A 24680-nucleotide genomic window follows, 5' to 3' on the forward strand; every position below is an offset into this window, starting at 1 on the left:
CATTCCATGTGAGGTACCGTGTTATGTACTGGTACTGTGGGAGGACCAAGGCTCAGAGCATCTGACTTACAGGTCTAAGGTCTCACGGCCATTAAGCAGTCATGGCAGGATTAAAGGGGATGCAGCAGATCTGAATTGGCTTCATATCATGGCAAACAACCAAGCTAAATCTGCGAGTTGGCTACTCACACCCCTGGCTTCCCCCGGGTTGGAGCATCTGAATGTTACTCCTTCTAGGTCAATATAATAGACTGGAGGCCTGGGTTGCTCACATAGTTACTGAGGAAGAAAAAGAAACATTTTGTCTGAGAAATGTGAGCCGCCTCTAAATTATCAGGCCCAGAGAGGCATGGGAATGAGGCAGCGGCCACCTCCCACTGCCCCCATTAGTTAATTAGTCATCTCTTGAAGCTGCCTGCTATGTGGCCTCTAGGGCGACTTGTCACACGTAGCCGTAAATTAACCTAACAATACTGCACACCAGACACCTGACCCATACCACATAGTCCAACTGCGTATAGCCAATCACTAATCAATGATATTTCTGTAAACCAATGAGAACATGACAAATACCTTTCTGACACCCCACTCCTTGTCCCTTTTCTTGGCTTTTAAATCCTGCTTGTAACAAAGGTCAAATGGAACTCATATCCAAGGTTACTTGGGTCTGAGTCTTTTAAGAAGCTCTTCTTATCTTGGCCCTAATAAACTCCCCTCTTACTGATTTTGCCTCAGTTTCTCCCTTTAGGTTGACATGGCTATGCTAATGGCAAAGGTTTCCTAAAAAAGCTCCCCATGCCCTGCTCCCAGTGCAAGCTGGAGAGTAGGCCAGCTTGTCATCCTGTGGACAAGAGGAGCACTGTGAGAACAGCAAACAGTTGTTCTGCAATATTGTCTTTATTTTCAAAATACCTTTCACTTCCCTGGGTGTGCTTCTTGCTCACTGTGGTATGCCATTACCGGGCCACTGAGAGGCGAGGGCACCAACTCATCCATTTCACCAGGCATTTCCCGTGAACCTCTCCACTCTCTACACTGCGCTGTCCGTTTCACATGTCCACAGTTCTTTTTGTTGTTGTTGTTGTTTTGTTTTTTTTGAGACATAGTCTTACTCTGTCACCCAGGCTGGAGTGCAGTGGCATGATCTTGGCTCACTGCAACCTCTACCTCCTGGGTTCAAGCGATTCTCCTGCCTCAGCCTCCCATGTAGCTGGGATTACAGGTGCCCACCACCACGCCCAGCTAATTTTTGTATTTTTAGTAGAGACAGGGTTTTGCCATGTTGGCCAGGCTGGTCTCAAACCCCTGACCTCAGGTGATCTGCCTGCCTCGCCTTCACAAAGTGCTGGATTATAGGCATGAGCCATTGTGCCCAGCCTCACATGTCCACAGTTCTAAGGAAAGCACCTAGGCTGCATTCACTGGATGCCAAAGGCAGGTAAAACTCAGGATTGACGTCAGCCCTTTGAGCTAATGTAGAAGATGTTTGCATACCCCAAATGGTTATCAATAAGTTACCATACATACCAAGAGCAGGATATCAAAGATAACCATGTATCAAAGATCTCATACACAGAGGCTTCTGGGCAAACACCTCTAAGATGCTTCTCAAGGCCACTTCTTTAGAAAAGCTTTCATGATGCCCCTGTCCTCCAAGGTCGTTATCCTTGGTGGTCACCGTACCTACATGTAGGTCCATCGGAAAGCTGCTGTTTGACATTTACTGACTTTGTGTCCCTCTCACTAGACTGTTCACTCCTTGAGAGTAGGAAATCTGTTGATGTTATCCTTGGTATTTACTGTTATGATTGCACAATTAGAATGTTCACTGAATGAATAAGATCTCCTTAGCCAAGGACGCACACTGATACTACATGGGTGCATACATACATATATGTATGTGTGTATTTGTGTGTGTCTGCATGTGTGTGTATGTCTGTGTGTATTGTAAAACATATGTGTATATGTATATGCATACATAATACATATTTTAAACTCGTGTAGTTTATCATTTTGGGAGGAATAGGTTTATTCCTCTAGAGCACTATAAATGTAGAATGATAGACTTAAGCTTGAGCTACATTGATCCAGGACAATCCATGGGAAGTGCTCTTCTGAGCACTGTAAGTCCCCGATAGGACTTTTTTGTTAAGTTTCTTATCTGTTGTTTAAGTTATCTGATTGCTTGGATTAAGGACTAATGATACCTTATGCCAAGGTAAAAATGTTCCAAAAAAATAAATTGTAATTTTAAAACCTTTTGGAATGTCTTGAGTTATTCTTTCTCCATCTAAAGCAGTCATTGAGACTTGACATCAGAGCATGCCCTGTCTTCCCCCTTGCATATGGAATCTAACCCAGCATCTCAGGAAGAAGAATGGAAGATGATTTTTTTAAATGTCAAAAAAAAAAAAAAAAAACTGAACTTCCTCCTGTGCTTCTCACCTCAGCTTCTGTTGCAGACCTTAGATGCCTGGTTTCCAGTATTCGAAAAGAGAATGATGTATACAGCCGTAAACAACTTAAAAGAAGGACATACTTGAAATGTCTTGTGTGGTGTAGTTGCTCGTTATTTTGAGTTCAGTCCATTCTTAGGGCAGGCACAGAAAGACGGGACCTGTAAGGAAACTCGCTGGATTCATCAAACCTCCACAAACCATTTGATGTCTTCCAGGAGCCCACTGGATCCCGATAGCCCAGCCCCCTGCAGCCTCGATGAAGCGTGTTCATGCTGGCTGTGGTTGGATCTGGCCTTGCAACGCAGGACATCTGGACATGAACACAGCCTCTTCCCAGAGAGATGAGCTTAAAGAGAACGGCATTATGGGTTCAGAGCATGAGCTTCGGGAAAAAGCTTGATTAGTAATTTATTTTAAAGAAATATTTACTTAAGATTACTTAAAGAAAGAAATAGCTTCATTCTAAAAAAAAAAAGTCTCCTGTCTCCCTTAGGATCTATCTTCACACACACAAATTTTCTTTGAGGAGGAGGGAGCAAATGTACCTGGGGGAGACAAAGAACTGAAATAATAATCCACCTTTGATCACAACTCCTTATTATAGTGTTCCCTGTGAAAATGATTTCTAATCAATGAGCGCTGCCACAGCACGCTGAGGAGTAATTACCTTGCACGTGTTTCACTCTGAGCTGTGATTAGAAACAAGATGTGGGCTCAGAAGGGCAGACGACGAATATAAGGAGGAAAAGCCTCAAATAGGAGCCACAATGTGCAGGCTTTGAGATGCTGAATAAGCACGGAGGCCTGCTCCAGGGAGTGATGCCGACATTCATTCATTCACTCGGTCAACATTTCCTCACTGTGTTGGGCGTCGGTGATGGTATTAGCAGTCATGTTAAGGTGACTTATCACATGTTACCCTTATATACAAAGATAGGGCAACTGGCTGGCCCTCACCGAAGCATGAGGTACTCTGTACTGGAGTACTCTGTACCGGAGGTGGATTTGGGTTGCTAAGACTACACCTTCTGACCAGACTTCCCAGTGGTTTGGAGCCAATTTCCAAGCATAAACTGGTTGGTCCACAGTCTTCCAGCCTGAGCATTCATTGTACCTGGGCTTCTTGAGACACCAGGGCCTGGAAAAGGGAAAGAAAGACTTGGAATAATTCTACCTAGAAGAAAAACTCAAGGAGGGGCTAGGGTCACGTGTGTGGCAGGCTTATTGAGAAGGCGAAGGCCACTTGGTCTCTGTAGAGAAACTAAAAGAGGCCTTTGGCCTGACAGTGCTTGCTGGGACATTTACTGTACCCATGAGAAAGAGTTTCCAAACTCTGATGAATGTTGGATGCAGGCGTAATGAACACACTTGCCCACTGAGAAACAGACATGCTCATTGTGAAGGCCCTGGGCCTGTGAGGGTGTCTTCATTTGCCGTTAAGACAGCAGATACTGCCACAGCCCCATCACCACCTAGCCATAGCAGAGCCACCCTGGGCAGGTTCCTTCCCTTCTTGGAGAGGTGCCAATCATGTTTGTTGTTTCTTTTTTCTTTTGTTTTGTTTTTTTTCTTTTTTTAAGACAGGGTCTCACTCTGTTACCCAGGCTGGGTGGTGCAGTCACAGCTCACTGCAGCTCAAGCTCCCTGGGCTCAAGTCATCCTCCCATGTCAGCCTCCCAAGTAGCCAAGACTATAGGTGTGCGCCACCACGCCTGGCTAATTTTTTTTTCTTTTGCGTTTTGTAGTGATGGGGTTTCACCATGTTGCTCAGACTGGTCTTGAACTCCTGAGCTCAAGCAGTCTGCCCACCTTGGCCTCCCAAAGTGCTGGGATTACAAGAGTGAGCCACCGTGCCTGGCCTGTTGTTTCCTTTTAACCCTTGTCTTCAGACAGCTGCAAGAATGCCAGCAGATCTACTCACATGACCTTAAAAACATACTCAGCATCTTTAGTCCACCTTGGCCTCCCCAAGTGCAGGATTACAGGTGTGAGCCACCTCGAAAACATTCTTGTTAGGTGATGTGCCCCAGAGGAAAGCTTGGACATTCTGATGTTTGACAGGTTCTGAACTATCATTGACTGCCTACTTACCTTGCCACGTTCCTAAGTCTCGGCCTGCATTCCTACCCCTAGTAGGAAATGATCCAGTTTTTAAAACTCTTACCCTCTACAAAAGGATTGAGAGAAACTAGAATGAGCGGCAGGCTTATTAGAGCAGTGGTTCTCTGGATATGTTTACAAATGGGAATAGCTGCACACTCAGGATCATTGAAGACTCACCTAAACATAACCTAGAAAAGAGACTGAACAAACTCTCAGAGTTGACTCAGCCCTTATGATTCTGAAGAAGTGATATTCAGGCACAGAATGGTACCTTATTAAAACATCTTTGTGTGAAAGGCCAGCTAACCAACTTGGATGAGAATATTCTCCCCACCTTCAAGGATGCTTAAGTTTTTCTTGGGTTACTTCTCCTGCAAAGCTTCTACCCATCGGGAAATATTAGCCACCTTGGAAGCAGTAGACAGAATGACAGTCATTCTCCCTCTGGTGTAAAATTAGGCACTGGACAAGAGTGCATTTACCTGCTTGCAGGTAGAATTAAAACAGCCAGAATGTGCTTTAAATGTCTAAGGAAAAATTTGGTCAAGGCTCTGGGCCAGTGCGTCTGTTGTTATTTTAGATTTATTCAATTAGAGTCACAAGCCAAGTAAATTGAGCTGTGTGGTTGATTTGAATATTACCTTGGAAGAGAGTGTAAAGAGATTAACAAACCCTAAGGGATGAGGGACGAGTGCCAAGCTCCTCCTCTGTCCCCACACACAGTCGGGCCAGGTTTCAGGGATTCATTTAGGAATGACGAAAATGCATGCAGAAGAGCAGATGTGCCTTTTGTTCAGGGCCACGTAGCCATTTTCCCGCTTCTCCATCCTCTGAAACTTCCTCTGTGTGCATGAACTGCTGCAGAAATGAAGCTGGTGCATCTGGAGGCTGTCAGGTTTAAGAAGGTGGCCTGCCCTGAGAACTGGGGGGCTTGGGTCCAGTCGAATCCTGCCTTTGTCTTGGCAAATGTATTGTCTGGCACAGCCGGCTGCATTCAGTTGACCTGGTGCTTTGATCGATTGGCATGGTGAACTATTAAAATTAATTGCACAGGCCTCATGTGTTTCCAGAGGCTATAGGATAAATAAGCCATGCATTTCAACAAAGAACCTTTTCAGCGTTACCATTTTTAGTGCCATGTGGCAATTGGTTGTCTCACACTCCCTTCAAAGAGTGAAGCATTTTTACATGTTTTTTACTTAGTTTAACGGAGGTAGGGACTCGAATGATGCCAGGAAGCCATCCTGTTTTTAGGACTGAAGGGGCATTTTTCAGTGTAAGTGGCTGATAAGGATGAGTTTTCTTAGAATAAGAAGCTAGAACTGACATAACAGAGAGAGAGAGCAGCAGGGAGATACAGGGGGAAAATGGTGAGGTTTGCTTGGGGTCACCGTGTGTCCTTAATGAAGACTTTAATATTCTTACTCCCACGGCCTCTCACTGTTTTCCGAGTATATCTAATGTTGCCCTAATATCCAGGCTATAATATTGCAGTGAGAATTAGATTAGAGAAGAATATATGCAGGCTGTAGTGGTTCTGACAAACCAGCTGTGGTATGACCTTCCATGGGTCACTCAGCCTCTGTGAACCTGCTTCCCACCTGTGCAGTGAGGGCCATGGGCCCACACAGTCTCATGGTCTACTCCAGCATTGCCAGTCTGTGGTCTATGCTGATTTCACGGCCTCAGATTTCACAGCTCCTCTACTCTTGAAAAGAGTAGAGGTTTTTAAAAGAATGCCTAGTAGGGTGTGGATTATGAATCTGTTCAGTATAACTACAGTTGCACTTTGCTGTCCATGGGGGATTGGTTTCAGGACCCCCAGCAGATACCAAAATCCAGAGATGCTCAAGTCCCTGATATAAAATGGCATAGTATTTGCATATAACCTACACATATCCTCCTGTATACTTTAAATCATCTCTGGACTATTTGTAAAACCTAATACAATGTAAATTCTATGTAAATGGTTATTATACTATATTGTTTAGGGAATAATGTCAAGAAAAAAGTCTGTACATGTTTAGTATGGACCAAACCATCCTTTTCTTTTTTCAAATATTTTTGATCCACAGTTGGTTGAATCCATGGATATGGAACCCATGGATATGGAGGACCAAGTATATTTTGTTTTTCCTAGCTCCTTGTAAAGATTTTCATCAGAGAATATCTAGAAAGATGAGATGAACCCCTCCATGTCCCCTTTGCTTATTATCATCTGTGACAACCTCCTAGCTTAAGGCTTAGGAGCAGGAGAATGAAAACAGCGGCCCAAATGTATTTCTGGTTTTGCTTGTTTGCTGTGTTCCTCACCAACGGTAAAGGTAGAATTGTGTGCTGTTGCTTACTACTCTTTTGTCAGGGAGGGTCTTCACCTTCATCCCATCTCAAGTAGTGAGTCTGACTCTAGGCCTACCTGCCTTTTCCTGCCTCCTCCCACCTTCCCACCTCTCTTCCTGGGGGAACCAGTGTCTCCTTCATCTCTGTCCCCTTAGCGTAGTTTGGCACATACCAGATAATCAAAATATATTTGTTGACTGCATTGGTCCAAAGTTTAGGGCTAAGAAGATGAAAAGGAAGACATGGAACTAAAACTAGAATTTAACATAATCAACCGTGTCCTCAAAGTAAAATGGAAACTAACGTGATCTAGGAAAGGTAGAGCATGTTCACGTTTACCAGCCTGGGCCTGGAAGGCACATTTCCTGCCCAAGTATTGACTAGAGTTATCTAAAAAGTTTTGGCAACTGATTGATCACTTATGATTTCTGTATCAAAATGGAAGATAGATGACTTATTCTGTCAGACTCACCCAGATCACTGCCTTCTTCATTCGGAAGGTAAGAGAAACTTGTCTCTTATATGTCAAGCACCACATCTTGAAGTCAACAGAGCAAAACTGGTTCAGAATAAAACGTGGTGATGGGGAAAGGACTAACAAAGGCAGGTTAAATGCACACATGTGCTTTAACTTCCACAGAATCATCAGTGCATGATACAACACACCCAGTGACCCACACCACTTTCTAAATCCTTCTCCTTTTTTCATCTCCTGTAATTAGCACGTAACCTAATGGTTAAGAGTATGGAATCTGGAACCACATTGCCGTGGCTTGAATCACAGCTCTGTATTCACTTATTTTAATTTCTCTGTCCTTCATTGTCCTGATCTGTAGAATGGAGATAATAATATTTTCTACTGCATTCAGGTTATTGTGAGAATTAAATAAATTAGTACACATGAAGCGCCAGGCACACTGCCTTCTGCACTCAATGACAGTTAAGTTTCTCACTGTAAATAAATGTACTTCTGTTTGATTTGTACATAGTCCACAAGACCTAAGATGATTCCAGAGAATTTCCCTTCGGTGAAGTCACGTACTCCAAACGGGAGTAAATTCCTCAAGTTAAACACAATAGCCTCATGTCCTTTAGCAGCCAGCCGGCCTCCTTTGCCAATTTACCAACATCAGCACCTCTTCAAACTTCAGAAACAGGGCTGGCTTCTTACGTGGAGCCCTCAGTCTCTGCTGTCACTTACTGGCAAGAATACGGGTCCCCCCAGATCTCCATGTCGTCTGTGACCCCATCAACTGCCCTTGGTCGGCTTGTTTCTCTCCCTACCTGGGGTGTTACATTACATGTCAGGGTTCTCTGTGTCCTGAGTGGGACCCAAAGGTGGCCTCCCTCTCCCTGCACTCGGGATCCATTCCCTGTAGGGTGAAGGGAGGCCACCAGGGTGTTTGGACCCAGGGTCTCTAGGTGAGTGTCCTTCCTGGGTTCCTATTTTATGAGCCTCAGAGCTCCTTCACTTCCTTTCTGATGTTTTCTTTTTTTTCCCTTTTAATCTCCTTTTTTCTCTCTCTCTTTCCATCTACCCTTCATAGGATTCAAATTCAAAGGCTAGATTTTTGGATTACCCTACTGTCTTTATTTGAAGTATTTAATTCAATTCCACTACTATTTTATAATAATTTTAGTTATAAAAATATTATGTATTAGCATCTTTGGTGCCCATCTCCCCTCACTGGCAAACACCTTTTGTGGAAACAAGGATTTTGTCTCCATTGCACATGCTGCATCCCCACGGCCCAGACAAGGCCTGGCACTTAGTAGGCACTCAGTAAATAGTAGTTGAATGGATAAATACAGTATACAACAACCTTGTCCTGTATATTTATAACGTCTGTGGGTCAATAGTTAAGGTTGGGATTTAGGAGCTCCTCATTATTCTGTTTTGACAGACTTACTACAAAATGTCTTTTGAAAGTCACCGAAGCACACCATGTGGCAATTTGTTACAGGGTTAATTTTTAAAATTATAATGGTGCTTGGTATATCTCCTTGAATTAATGAGTGTTGCAGAATTATGGCTGATGTGAAAAGGTATATAGTTAGCATCTGTTTGTTCTGTGCATATATCTCTCTTCCATGCTGTACATATATTTTAAGGAACATTTCTTTGGGTGCTGTGTTTTTTTCTATTTATGTCTTCACCATAAAAATATAAATAGATCATTTATCTCCGGTATCCTTAAAGTAGCTTGCATCACTTCACTCTTTTAAACTTTTACATAACCAAAGTTTCTGTCCCCAGTACACATTGTTTGGAAGATTTGAGTGGCTGGGGGCAACCCTGGAACCTTGAGGCCGGCTTCTGATGACCCTCGAGGTTTACATGCAGAGCCGGGAGCTGAGGGTGCAGGCTGCTGGGGACTTCATTCCCAGGAACACCGTGAAGGATACCTGTGGTGTCTGCCCCACCTGGCACCACACCAGATATTATGCTTAATGCTTAATATACGGTATCTCATTTAAACTGATGGCAACTCAATGAAGTGAATACTGCAGCTATTACCATTTTATAGATGAGGAAACCAAGGCTTAGAGAACTGAGTAACTTGTCCTCAGTCCACACAAGTAGATAAGTGGCAAAGCTGGGATTGAACCCCCCGTCCATGTGATTGCAGAGCCTGTACTCTTATGTACTAGGCTGTGTGGGATAGACTGATGGAGACCCGCAGGCCAAGTTCGGCAGATGTGGTCTAGGGTTGCCCATGAGCTGAAAGCCGTAATTGTTGGTGAGTGAGGCCTAAAAGTATCTCTCTCATTGCCTTTTTGATAAAAAAAAGACCCCAGACTTTTTCCGAGAAGGGGCTTCTTAGGTTTCCTGCAGGTGCTTTGATCATTGGGAAAGGTTCCAGTTGACAGTCGTATTATAGGGCAAGCAAGGGAAAGGGCCCCACTGCTGGACCCGTTTTCTTTCCTGTTAGGAACCCTTTCAAACTGAGGTCAGAGGACTGAGCCTGGGTTTTAAAAGAATTCACGGAGCAAAAGTGCAGGGGCATTCAGGAGGGGCACGTGGAATGCGGCGTGGTACCAGCAGTAGGCCAAGAGATGTCACCTGAATCTTCAGGGCCTAATGGTGGTTATCCTGGTACCAGTGTCAAAGTGGGACACATTTCTTTTTTTCTTTTTTTGAGACAGAGTCTCGCTCTGTCGCCCAGGCTGGAGGGCAGTGGCGCGATCTCGGCTCACTGCAAGCTCTGCCTCCTGGGTTCACGCCATTCTCATGCCTCAGCCTCCCGAGTAACCGGGACTACAGGCGCCCGCCACCACGCCTGGCTAATTTTTGTAGTAGAGACAGGGTTCTACTACACCATGTAAGCCAGAAAGGTCTGGATCTCCTGACCTTGTGATCTGCCCGCGTCGGCCTCCCAAAGTGCTGGGATTACAGGCATGAGCCACCGTGCCCGGCCAAAGTGGGACATATTTCCAATAAACAGTTCCTACTGGAAGAGGCCCCATGTTTCCCTGGAGAGGGAATATGCTCCAATGGAAAGGGTTGGACTTTAGGATCAGGCTGACCTGATCCTGAGTTCACTTTCTGATTGTATTTCTTACTAGTTTTGCGAGCTTCCACCAATTATTTACCCTCTCCTGGTACCTCAGCTACTCTCCCAGTAAGATGTAGGGTTAATAGACTTTTGATTAAAGATGGCAGATAGCACATACGCTTTAACCTCAGTTGCCTCTCAATACAGTAATAGTAAAGGGTTTGGTTTTTTCCCCCTCGGGTATAAAGTAATTAGAGACTAAGTGAAGGGGAGAGGAGACATCAGCACCTTAATTTTGGAAGCTGAAAAGCAGATGGAGAAGTGGAGTAGTTAGGTTTCAGTAGACCCGAGAAAGCTGAAATCCCAGGTTGGCCGGGGCACAGTCAAGAAGCAATCCAGCTTGAACTTCAAAATCCCCCAGAGATTCAGGAGTCAGTAGTACCAGCTTCCTCTTGAAGTAGGGCTAACACGGGACTGTCGATTGAAAATGTGTTTGAGGAGCAGAACCCTCAGTTTTCTCCCCCTGACGTGTAGCAAAAGGACCACCCTGCCAATTACCAAGAAGCCTTCATCTTGGTAGAAGTCTGGAGATTTATTCTCTGGAGAGGATAAAAGCAAGGTGTTTCCACCAAAACGAGAAGTAAGCTAAGACAAGATCCACGAAATAAGAGTTGCAACAAAAAAAGCAAGACAAGAACCGTCCCAAAGCCTCAGCTGCGCGGCCATCATCAGAGGGGGATCTGTTCAGACTGGAGCAGATGTGAAGGCTTCAGGGATGCTTCAAGAGGATCAAGAAACTGCAAACCTAATAACAACCATTGCCTCTTATATTTATTGAGTGTTCATTGTGTGCCAGACAGTTCTAAGCATATATGTATTAATGATTAAATCCTGATAGTAGCCCTGTTAGATAGTAATCATTATGCTCCTTTTATCAGTGAGGGAATTGAGGCACTCAGTGCTTAATCGTTAGTCCAAAATTGCATAGCTGGTAAGTGGCAACACAGATTTGAACCCAGGCAGTCCACACTAATAACCAGCATACCACGCCTCACCCCCTTGACAACAGGAGAAACCAAGCTGGTGACAAGTTAACACGGCTGGGAAAGCTAGGAGGAACAGAACGTTGCACAGAAAAGAAGTCATCTTAGTGTACTGTGCAGCTCAGTAGTGACCTAAACAGGTAACAGTGTGAAAGGTGATCTGACGGGAGTCTCAGCATGCCCACATCAGGAAGATCCGGGAGGGGCACAGGCACGGGCAGGAGGTGTGAGGCGTGAAACAGCTAAGTGCTTCTCTTCGGTGATACAGAGGCAATGCCTAAAACAAATAACAAACCAGAAGTAGCAAGAAAAATAGCTTGTTTAAAGCTCCAGAGAGACCCACCAAAGGAACCAACTGAAAGAGTTGAAAACAGGTTACCTGTAGGCTGTCTGGGCAGACTGGGGCAGGATAGGAGATGGGGGCTGCTGTCTTTCAGGAAAAGTCCTGAGAATTATTTGACCCTTCACATCTGTGCAAGTCAAACTTTGATAAAAATAAAAGCTAAACTTTAGAAGGGCATAAATACCTGGCAGTACTGTTATAAAATAAATCTGTTTTATCTTCCTAGGAACTCGGTAAATGTTAGCGTTCCTCTTTCCTTTTCCTTTCAAAGGACAAGTTCCCGTCCCAGGCAGAAATGAAAGCCCGGCACGGTGTGGCCGCTGATGGCTCACCTCTCTCAGAATGGCCCGGCTGCCCTTCAGGCCTTCATTTCTCGCTTGCTAACTTCCAGGGAAGGACAGAAAAGCAGGGGATTCTGTTGACAGAGACCTTTGATGAGCGCTTGTTCCCATCCGTGGCCTTGTTGGGTGCCTGGATCGAGGCCCAGCAAATGGCCAGATGTGGGGCGTAGCTAATGTGGGTAGAGCACCTCCTGCGGCTGTGGGAAGGGACAGTGACAATGTCTGACTGCTCCCGGGGCGCTAGCAAAGGTGCCCTCTTGGCTGCAGGTAATGGGGGAGCTGCCCCAGACAGTCTGTAAGGCAATGATCGCGTCCAGGATCCTAAGAGTTTCCTTTTAGCCACCTCCAACTAGGGCAAGAGGCCAGTATCTTGAAAGGCAGAGTTTGGGGCTTGTGTGTATGCAGGAGAGAGAGACAAAGTGTGTGTATTTATAAAGCATGCCATATGCCATTTGTTCAATGCAATATGCCACTTTATTTTTATCTCTTCTTACTTCAAAGACGGGGAAAGCCTATTAATTAGTAAATCTAATCATACATATATGCATATATATCTACATTAATATCAAGTGTTTATATATTGATAAATTGATTTAAGAATGCTTTTCATTTCTGGCAGAACCTTAGACATTAATGAACCTGAATTCTCTTACTGAAGTATCATCTTATTATTTTATAGCAGTTCTTCCTCCTACAGGGTAATTATGAGCCTGATTTTAACAAAAAAATACACTGATTTACTGTAATCTTCTGCTCAGTAATACAAGTGAGCTTTTCTATGCAAACCCTATCGCTCCAAAAAGAATTGAAGAAAAGACCGGGCGCGGTGGCTCAAGCCTGTAATCCCAGCACTTTGGGAGGCCGAGACGGGTGGATCACGAGGTCAGGAGATCGAGACCATCCTGGCTAACATGGTGAAACCCCGTCTCAACTAAAAAATACAAAAAACTAGCCGGGAGAGGTGGCGGGCGCCTGTAGTCCCAGCTACCCGGGAGGCTGAGGCAGGAGAATGGCGTAAACCCGGGAGGCGGAGCTTGCAGTGAGCTGAGATCCGGCCACTGCACTCCAGCCTGGGCGACAGAGTGAGACTCCGTCTCAAAAGAAAAAAAAAGAATTGAAGAAAAAATGTTTTACCAGTTCAGACCCCCGAGTGTTTATTGTGCACCTACTACATGGAAGGCACTGGGCTGGCTGCAGTGGGTATAATGGTGAGTAAAGTAGGCTCAGCCCTTAGCTTTTTGCATTTTATTTTGAAAAGGAAAATCCTAAGAACTAATTGACCACAACCCAAGTCTGACGAGAGTGGTGTATGAGAGGAACAAGCAGGCCCTCCTGGGGGATCGGAGGGGAAGACAGCTCATTTCAGGGATCAGGAAGAGATAGACATGAGTTGAGGGATTTGCACTATTGGAATTATAAAATAACACATCCCCAACCTTCATTCACTGATTCATTTACCCATTCAACAACTGTGAGGGCCTGTGACATGTCGGATGCCCCTCAGGACCCTGGGGATGCACCAAAGCAAAGCTCCCCTTCGCGGAGTGCACGGAAGAGGATAGTGGAAAAGGGTAGGCTGCATCTCCCTGCTCTGACTCTACCTTGGTTTCTGTGAACATTCAGAAGTTTCCTGTGTAATGCTGGGCAGTCCTTGGCAGTCTTGGAGTTTGGCTGGCATAGGTGCTGTGTGTAAGTACAGTATCGGTGGCACCCTGGGTTCTCTGACAGCATCAGGACATCACTAGTGGAGTGAGCAGTGTTTCTCAGAAGCTTCTGCCCTGACCCTTTGACATGGAGTCCCAGTCCCATTAGGGCCCTAAGCCCACAGGGGAGCAGCAGGAGCAGAGACCTCCTGTGGAAACCAGGGCTGCCCCGTCCCAGCCGGGGCATAGGTCGGTGTGGGTCTGCTTCAATGGGACACAGCATCCTTTCTGGACCAGCCTACCTGCCACATCCACGGGTTTCCTCTTGGCAGACCATGGGGTCGGATGACTCTTCTCCAGTCTCTCTGTTACAGTATTCACTGATAACCATCTCAGAGAGATTAAATCAGAACTTAAAAATGTTTTCCTGGAGTTGATGTTTAAAATATTTATTCCAAAAAAACAGGTGTTGTCAGCCTGATACATCCTCTGTGCATAATAGTTTGGACTGCATTAATTGCCTCCGGCGTTAGGCTGCTGCCCTTCCCCTTAAGCTTAACTGAATGTTTAACAAGGATGAGCGTAACACCGAAAAGCTTTCAGACTCAAAGAGCTGCTACTCTTCAAGGGTGGATTCCAGGCCTTGCAAAGACTGTGTTAGGGGTATTTACAGATTCCCTGTGTATGTTGGGAGCCTCCTACACCACTGCACGTGAGACCCATCGGTGGGGGGTTTCAGTGTCTGTCCTGTCAGGAAGTGGTTCTCTTACAGTTGACCCTCGAACAAGTTTGAACTTCATGGGCCCACTTATACATGGATTTTCTTCCGCCTCTGCCACCCCTAAGACAGCAAGACTAACCCCTCCTCTTCCTCCTCCTCCTCCTCCTCCTCAGCCTACGCAATGTGACGATGACAAGGATGAAGACCTTTATGATAACCCGTTTCCACTTAGTTAAGAGTAAATGTATATTTTCTTATTTTCTGAGTAACATTTTCTTTTCTTTTCTCTAGCTTACTTGATTGTGACAGTATAGTATATAATACCTATGACATACAAAATATGTGTTAACCATTTGTGCTGTTGGCAAAGCTCCTGGTCAGAAGTGGACTCTGAGTAGTGAAGTTTCAGGGGAGTCAGAGGTTACATGGGAGTTTTTGACTGGGTGAGGGGTTGGTGTCTGCAACTCCCAAAAAAGCTGTTCAAGGGTCCACTGTATATGCTTTTGTCTCCCTGAGAAAAAATTTCTAGCCAAATTTTGTCTTCCTTAAACTCTATAGAGCTTGAGCTTCCAGCTTGTGGTCTGAGAAACCTCTCATTCTTTGGTGTTTGAGCAATAATCCTTTTTAGCTTGATTGATTTTTTTTTTTTCATTCATTTTTGTGTCCAGGATCCCACCTTTCACTGCAGTGAGTAGCTGTACAAGTTTCCTATCACTGCTCTAACAAATTACCACCAACATAGTGGCTTAAAACAACATGCATTGATCATTTTACAGGTGCACATCGGGTGCCTGAAATCAGTTTCACTGGGCTGAAAGGGACTTGTTGGCAGGGCTGGCACCTTCTGGAGGCTCTAGGGGAAAATCCATGGACTTGCCGTTTCCTGCATCTAGCAGCCCCTGCATCCTTTGGTTTGTGGCCCCTTCCTCACATCTCCTCCTCTGACTCTGGCCCTCCTACCTCCCTCTTATAAAGATTCCTGTGATTATGTTGTGTCCACCCAGACAGTCTCCCCGTCTTATGACTCTTAACTTAGGCATGGTTGCAAAGTCCTTTTCACCATGCAAGGCAATATTTTCTCAGGTTCCAGGGAATTGGAGGTAGGTGTCTTCGGAGGATCATTCTTTTACCTACCACAGGTGCTAATTAAACGTTTTTCAAACTCAGCTGGTTGTTTCCTTTCTCCATCTCTGTCCTCTGAGTATTTATGGACCAGGTTTTCAAAACACATAACTCACTTCCTTGTTATACAGTAATAAATGTTAGAAAATTTCTCTCAGTTATTTAAAGCAGTTAGGAGATTATTAAAATGTCTTTACGGTGATCGTGGGTTATCACTCTGAAAATTGGACTTGAACTCCAGGTGTGTTGGGTATCATCCTGGGGAACCACTAACACTCGAGAAAAACCAGTATCACCATTTTTCTTGGAAACTCTCCTTTCATCTCCAAGCACAATGGAAGACAAGGAAGAGGATGGTCGTGCTGTTATTGCGTTTGCCGTCATCTTTGTTGTTGTGGATTCCTGCCTTCTTTATCCCCAACTCCAGAGCTCCCGTCTGTGCCAACCTGTCACTAGCTTTGCTGTGGAAACCTTGACCTTCTCTCACACACATCAGCTGTAGCTGGCTCCGATCTCTCATCTGCCACACGGGCACAACCAGGTCACCTAGAACTGTAAGTGTTTGTAGAGGAGAGGAAATAAGCTGAGTGCGTGATGTGCTTGAGCTCCAGGGCTCACTTCACTTTTACTTACCATCTGATTCTTGCCACCCCCCAGAGCACCAGAGCAGTGACATTAAACAAACTCTCACCTCTCGGCCGTGTTTCTCCTTAACCTTGTTCTTTGTTTTTGGTATGTATGTATGTATGTATATATGTGTGTATGTATGTATATATGTGTGTATGTATGTATATATGTATGTATGTATTTATTTATTTTTAGAGACGGAGTCTTGTGTCACCCAGGCTGGAGTGCAATGGCGCAGTCTCGGCTCACTGCAACCTCCACCTCCGGGGTTCAAGAGATTCTCCTACCTCAGCCTCCTGAGTAGCTGGGACTACAGGTGCATGCTACCATGCCCAACTAATTTTTGTGTTTTTAGTAGAGACAGGGTTTCACCGTGTTGACCAGGCTGGTCTTGAACTCCTGACCTCAAGTGATTCACCCGCCTCAGCGTCCCAAAGTGCTGGGATTACAGGCGTGAGCCACCACACCCGGCCAACCTTGTTCTTTGACACAGCTGTTTTAAGCATCCATGTGGTGTGTCCCAATGAGAATGAAAATCTTGTGAATGGCTAACCATACTGTATATATCTTGGTGGTCCAGTGAGTGTCACATGGGTGGCTTTTGATCTGTATTTGACAGATATTTTAATAATGTTATACAGATATTTTACAGATACTAAAATATATTTTACATATCCTTATGTAATGCTTAGATGTATATACATTTTGTATATATACATATGTATCACAATATGTGAAAATATATATAAAGGCCTTGTGAATTCTTTTCAACTATTATCTCTTTATCCACTTTTTGTGGGATGTGTATTTAAAAAAAATAATATTAAGTACCCTTTATTATTGTTCAGCTTCTGCTCCCCTCACAGTTCAGAAGACTGATCCTTGTATCTTTCAAGATGGAAGCCTTTATTTAAATGAGGACCCGTGAGGTTAAATTTCTCTGGACAAACCCAGATGAAAGATTGCTTGTTGAAATGAAGGCATCTCTTACACTTTGCTGCACTGATTAGATTGACCAATCAAGCTTAGAATAGGAAATGGCATGGAAGATCAGATGCGGGAAATCATTTAAATATTTGCCCTCCTGTGACAGGATCACTGAAGTCCACTGATTATGGGACCCAGAGGTTTCCATTCTTAAGATGCAGGAAGGCAGTGACTATGAAACTGGTCCTGGAAGTCTGTTGTTCTGGCATCCTCTGCCCTGGCTAAATGAGGTTCTGGCTTCCGAGGGGTCTTGATTTATAAGTGCTCCAGGGGGATTTATATGCATTTAGCTACAAAACCTGGACTGCATTAACGGTTCTTAAAAGCAGATAATATGAAAGGGAGGACAGAGTCACTTTCAAAAATTGATGTTCAATTTTATAACTCTCAGTTTCCAATAAAAATTTCTGTTATGGTCAGTAGTTTATAAAGGAGCAGTTTTGAGTCATCGTTAAGAGTGGAGGCTCGCAGGCAGATTGCCTAGATTCAAATTTTAGTTCTAACCCTCACCAGCCATGTTGGTTAGAAGGTTACTCAACTTCAATTTCCTCTTCTATGACATGGCGAATAGTCATAAACAATGCCTTCCTCATAATTGTTGTGAAGATTGGAAATAAGATAACATATTAAAAGCACTTAGATTGGGAGGCCGAGGCGGGCTGATCACCTGAAGTGGGAAGTTCAAGACCAGCCTGACCAACATGGAGAAACCCTGTCTCTACTAAAAGTCCAAAGTTAGCTGGATGTGGTGGCGCATGTCTGTAATCCCAGCTACTCGGGAGGCTGAGGCAGGAGAATCACTTGAACTTGGGAGGCGGAGCTTGCGGTGAGCCAAGATTGTACCACTGCACTCCAGCCTGGGCAACAAGAGTGAAACTCTGTCTCAAAGAAAAAAAAAGAAAAAAAAAGAACTTAGAACAGTGCCTGGCACAAAATAATTGTCCAATATACATTGGTGGTTTGTTACTATTATTGAGTTATTATTTGTTATTACGTAGCAGAGTTTGGAAGCATTAACACATAATATTTCAAAGGCTTTTTATCTCCAGTAACTAAACTCCAGAAACATATGGGTACTTCAAGGGAGTGACCATTGAGCTATTCAAATGTACCCTTCTAGTCCCAAGAGTATACCAGTGTGCACTCTAGTATACACTTGTATACCCTAACTACATAAACTGCATTACATGTCTACTTTAAGAAATGTATGTGGCACAGCATTTTATTGTCATAGCCGTGATGGCATTTATGTTTTATAAACTGGAGGGAAGTTACAAGAATTTTTCATCGAAGAACTAATCTTTTCTAGAATTAGATAGATGATTAGCAAAATGTATGACTGGATTTCTGTCATAGAAATTTTCAAGGAGATGAATTCTAGGAGAAATGAAGCATCTTTCCCCCCACCCCAATAACACAAGTTACTGGATAATTTTAAATTGGTGTCAAATGGCTTAATATCCTTTCCACAGACCCTGAAAATACAAACATTTGATATATGCTCGTATCCAATTTCAAATTCTGCTTATGTTTTATTTGAATTACTATCTCCTTAGCTGCCAGGCGCCCCAACACGAATGTTCACCCCTGTGTTTTACAGTTGTTCCTGATAGTGCTTTGTTATGTATTGGGAGACTTTGATGCCCAGTGCCCATATTGGACTACAGTCGTTCCTTTACCATTCGTAGCAGTACCTCATATGATTTGCGATGTGGAAGGTTTTTCCAAGTCATGTGTGTCCCACTGGGATTAGTGCAACTGCTTAAGTCCTGGCTGTCCCCATCCTTTCTCTGCTTGTTCACATGGTTAATTGTGGATTCATCAAATGTCGGAGCTGGGAAAAAGATATTGGAGGTCATCTATTGCTATTGTCTCATTTTCAGTCCAGAGAAGCGACGTTTTTCCAGCCAAGTCTAGCCCTGGTCGTCAGTGCAGGGGCTTAGACTAGACTTTGATTCCTTTGGTAACTACATTAAGGGGGACAAGAAGAGCGCTCACGTTCACTCTGCACAAGGACAAATGCAAAAGCCCCTGCCATCCCTTGAGGAACTCACAGTACAGTGAGGTGACAGTCAGGTGAGCAGAAAATTACCTTCTGATTCTCAGCCCATTGCTTGTTTCCCTGCACTGGAATGCCTTTGGCATATACTGTTTCAGCTTCTTATCCATCCACATTGGTTGTAAAGTGGGGAGCTTTTGTTTTTGATGCCTGTCTCTCCATTTATCCATTCATTTATTTTTCTATCTGTAAGTCATTCATCAAAAAACACTTAGGAATGCCTGAGCTATGCTGGACCCCAGAGTCACTTGAATGCTACATACTAGTGGAGAAAAATCATGGTTCTTGCCTCCAAGTAATGTACAGTCTAGTTGAAGGAGACAAGCATATAAAGAACAAGGTGCATGGAAGACACAATTTCTTCCTGCCTAAATCCTCCTGAGGTTTTCACAGGTATTTCATGTGTTAGTTATTCGAAGGAACTTTATAATGCACCTCCTTCTTTGGGGCATTTACTTTTTAAAGTAGGTTGTGAAACCCGCTTTACTAACCATCCTCTCCCTTCCCTTGTTTACTTTCTTTCTTACGTTCGAGACTGTCCCACCTGTGTTAGAGGAGGTGGGCCTAGCCTTGTGCTCCATGATGAAGTGCAAAGAGAATGCCATCCACCAATCCTGCCCTCTCTGGCTCACAATCTGCTTGTTCCCTTCATTGATTCGTTCTTTCTTTCATTCATGCATTTGTTTATTCAGTTGAATGCCCACCGTTTGCTAAGCCAGTGGTCACTATGGAAAGCAAAGGCAGACTTGGCTGATAGTCTCAAAGAGCAATAGTCTAGACTAGAGGGGAAATTAACTTTCGTGAAATAATCACACATGTAGATGTGAGTGACAGCTGAAATAAGCAACTGCAACTTGATGCTTTAAGAGCAGTGAGCAGGCTGGGCACCATGGCCCACGCCTGTAATTCCAATACTTTGGGAGACTGAGGTTGGAGGATAGCTTGGGTCCAGGAATTTGAGACCAGCCTGCGCAATATAGTGAGGTCCCCATTTCTACAAAAAATTAAAAAGTTATCTGGGCATGATTGGCGCATGCCTGTAGTCCCAGCTACTTGGGAGGCTGAGGTGGGAGGATCACCTGAGCCCAGGAGGTCAAGGGCTGCAGTGAGGTATGATCACACCACTGCATTCTGGCCTGGACAACAGAGGAGACCCTGTCTCAGAAAAAAAAAAAAAAGTAACAGTGAGCAGTGGAGTCACGGTTGAGTGTGGGGCCGGGGAGAGAAGAGCATTCAAAGCCAGGGAGTGGCCTAAGCAAAGCTCCCGGGCGGGAGAAGAAATCTATGGATCAGAGCCCTGGAAAGGCCAGCGTGGCTAGAAAAGTGGGAGACACGTTGTTGAGGCTGAAACAGGGTTAAGGCCAGACCACAATGGACCTTTTTGACCATATAGGGGTCTCTCACTTTACCAAGAGCAATAGGAAGCCCCAGGAATGTTTTAAGCAAGGAATGTCACATGATCAGATTTGGTTTCCGAAAACATGACTCTGGCTGCTCTGTGGAGGGGGACTGAAGGGGAAGACCGTGGCCACAGAACCAGCGGGAGGCTACAGCACAGCTACACAAGCAACAGGTTGTTCCAACTGAGGCTGTGGTGAGGGGATAGAGATAAGTCACCAACCAGATCCCAAAATGAGTAAAACCCAAAACTTCCACAGCTTGCTACTTGGTTGAACATGAGGAAAGAGGGATGATGCTGATTATGGAACCAGATAGATAATGCTGCCATTGTTGTTAAGGACACAACTGGTTGAGATTTGGGTTTAAACACATTGGCCTTGAGGTTTACTGGAGGCACTAAAGGTACCACATTGCACAGATAGTTTGAAACAGTCTGGAGCTTATAGGAAACACAGAGACTGGCATATAAATGTCAGTGATCTTCACTGAGAATGTATTTGAAACTGAAGTATGGAGAAGGTGGACTAGGAAGCATGGAGTGAGAAGAGCAAGGGGCTTTGCATGAATCTTATGGAACTAGGGCCCTTAGTGACCAGATAGAAGAGAGCAAATCTGCCTGGAACATGGGGGAGCCAGGAATGAGGAAGAGCCAGGGTGTGCAAGCGCTGGAAGCCAGGGGTAGTAGGTTCCAAGATGGCGGGAGTAGGCAGCATCACTGAAGAGCCAATGACATGATCAACAAAAAGCCATTGCATTTAGCAACAGAGGTCACTGGTGTCTGTGGGGAGAAATGATCACTCAGCAGGCCAGAAGCAAGATTAGAGTGGGTTGAAAATGAAGTGGGAGGAGAAGATGGAGATAGTAAGTAGACACCTCAAGGAAAGGAGAGAGACAAGGCCGTGCTTGGAAAGGTTGTGTGCAATAAGAGAAGTTTTGTAGAAGTGTAATAACGTCGGAGTATGTAGAAGTCAGTAGAAGGATCCAGCAGAGTAGGAGAGGTAACTATGCAAGAGAGAGACAGAGGAGAGGTGCAGTGTTCCTCAGAAGGTAAGACGTCCTGGGACCTCACACTGGAGGAGGGTGAGCAGGGTTGGCCTTAGACTGGACACAAGGGTATTTTACATTGAATGAAAAAGAAAAGGAAAAATATTTCCTCTTGTTTTGCTTAGATTTCATCTTGGGCTTATCTTTGACATGGATCTAGGCCACTGCAATTGTTATGGACTTTTTACCATGGGTTTTCCACCTAACGTATTTTTAAATTCAGAAAGTTGGGGTTTTTTCATTCTTTTTTGCTTTGTCAGCTCTTTTATTACATACTGTTCTATTCATTTGTTATATTTTCCCATCCTTGCAGTGCATTGCAGACAATATTATTATTACAGTTCTACATGGATGTTATTATGTTAGTTTTGCAGGGACTTCCCCATGAATAGCAGAATGTCATTTATGAAATCTGACAATCATTCTCAATACACCTCTGTGCGATACGTTAAACTCACTCAAACAGCAACGTGGAAATAGTCACCCACACTGCTGGCTTCCAGAGTGTCGTCATGTTGCCACTTGCATTTGGAAGGAGCCTTCCCTGATCCTTCTCTGGATGAAGCCCTGGAGGGAGGCATTACCTACCAAGGCGACTCCCCTTGTTGGCTTTACTGTTTGAACCAAGGGACAGGTGTCTCTAGATTCATCCAAATGTGTGTGAAAAGACGAACTTCTAATTTCAGTATTTATCAAAACTATAATTATCTTAGAAAGTTATGCAAATTAGTCAATTTTTAGGCCCTTCATTGAGAAGCTAGCAATGTAGAATTGGTGTGTGCAGTGGTCAAGAGGAAAGATTCTCAGATCAGATCCCTGGGTTTGAATGCTGGTCCTGCTACTTGCTGGCCATGTGTGACCTCGGCAGGTTATAATTTCTTTGTGCCCCTGTTTACTTCGCTATAAAGCAGACCTAATACTCCCAAGCTCGTATGATTATTGTAAGGATTAAATTAGTTTGTGTAAAGCTCTTGGAACAATGCGTGACGCATGGTAAGTACTTAATAAATTCTATGACAGCATCTTGGATGCAGTGATGGTGCTTTGGGAGCCTGTTACCTTCTGCTGCCTCCACGTGTTACAGTTTCATTTGGGAAACACTTTTTGTTTTAGTCACATACAACTCTCAAAGTAGGTGATTCTATGTCCAGTTTTTCACAATGTCTAAAATAATATGGTTCACAGTCATAAGATTTTGTAGCAGATGAATGTTTACATCTCATTTCCCATATATATAATAATCAATAGCCATTCCCTTTGCATTAAAAACAAGCCCCCCTGGGTACCGAATGGCTCTTCGATGTAGGGAATATCTTAGTCAGCTTGGCACAAATAAAACCTCTTTCCTTTTCAGCTGTTTTAAACATTTAGCAGTGGGATCAGATGATTGAACTTTCAAAAAAATTCTTCCTAAAATCTGTTTGGATGGAATCATTTGCCGTAAAGATCTGGCATTATTCAAAGCTGTTCTGTGCTCCCTTAATTGAAAAGCCCTGACATTGGCATTAGACAGGGCTTGCCTTTGGGGCCACCAGCAGACAGCTTCCTTCAGTGCTTCGTATTGTTAATGACTCAGAGAATGTGTTTCAATGAGATCAGAAGCAATCCACTAAAGAAAAAGTGGAGAGGACTTGAGAGCTTAAAAGAGCGGAGAGGAGAGATGTGAGAAAACCTAAAAAAAGACAAAAGTTGGTGTGGAAGAAGGGGTGGCGCGGGCTCCATGGCAGATTTGTCATTCGTCCCAGTCCAGCTATTTAGAATCATTTTTCCAGTGGGAAGAGAGATGAAGAGAAATCCTGTCCAAAAGAACAAGGAAGATGTCTTTGAAATGATATGAGGGGAGCCAGAGATAGACATGGAGGTGAGCAGGACCAGGCCCTGCTCTGTAGATGTCCAGGCAAGATGTACTCAGCACTACTGTGCGCTCCTGGGCTGCATTGGTGTCTTTACTGCAGGCAGAAAGGATGGATGCACGCTGGCCAGGGCCATGGCCTGCAGGTGCTTAAATGTCCCCACAGTAGATGGCTGTGTTCACAGCTCAGATCTGTGGCCCCCCCGGCCCTCTCAGCCCCCCTGAACAGTGTCCCACTGTTAGCAGCTCTGCAGTGAAAGTATAATCTGAACACAAATTAAGTGGCAGCTTTGAGGTTTTAAAGAAAAAGGAAAACCTTTTCATTTTAGAAACAGAAAACTTAATGTCTCGTGTGTCAATTCATTCTGTGCTCCCCGAAATGGTTTCATCTCTATGCTAATTTTATGCTGAAAATAGGAACTCCCCTGTGCTAGAGAGGAGAGAAAGGACTGGGAAGTCAAAGACTATCCAAGTGGCTGAGGATCAAGTGGACCCCCTTGACTCATTTTCACTTAGAAAATGCTCTCAAGGCAGCCAGTGTTATATCAAGGGTCTGCCGGGGAGCCGAGGCCTTTGCCTGCCACCCCGGGAACTGGCTTCCAGGCCTTGGGCATGGATCCCTCACCCAGATTCTGCTTGGTCTTACACCAGTGATTTTGCAGGTTATATCCAGACCTCATACTTGATAATAAGATAGTAAACTGACTTCCCTTGGTTTCCTCCACTTCTGTTTTAAATGAATAATTAATCCATTAAAAGCATCATCTCAGAAGCACAAAGTATCCTATAATCAATGACTGTAAGTTCCTTGAATAAGAAGTGGACATTGTGTTATGCTTACTTCTAGACTGGTCTGTCTCTCTTCTTAGGACATGAGATGTTGAGGATGGATCTCATCCTAGTCCTCTCTGTGCTTTAAGAGCACCAGCATGGACCCTTCCTCAGCATAGGCATGTAACTGTGATCTCTGAGGGGTCCTGTGGGTCTATCATTCAGTAGCTCAAGGGCAGCTGGACAGAGAAGCGATTAGAAGTCTTGTTCCTGCTCCTTCACTTGTTCACAAAGATACTTTATTTTTATTACTCTGGTCCTGCCAGT

At 44.3% G+C, this 24680-nt stretch overlaps 1 protein-coding gene across 3 annotated transcripts in view; it reads left to right on the forward strand.

Annotated features, from left to right (window-relative positions):
• LOC108537025 (phenylalanine--tRNA ligase, mitochondrial-like) overlaps positions 1-24680 on the forward strand; it is a 543711-nt gene that overhangs the window by 414894 nt on the left and 104137 nt on the right. The gene's annotated exons all lie outside the window — the stretch shown is intronic.

This window comes from Rhinopithecus bieti, unplaced genomic scaffold (assembly GCF_001698545.2).
Source record: "Rhinopithecus bieti isolate Rb0 unplaced genomic scaffold, ASM169854v2 scaffold_14232, whole genome shotgun sequence".
Lineage (NCBI taxonomy): Eukaryota > Metazoa > Chordata > Mammalia > Primates > Cercopithecidae > Rhinopithecus > Rhinopithecus bieti.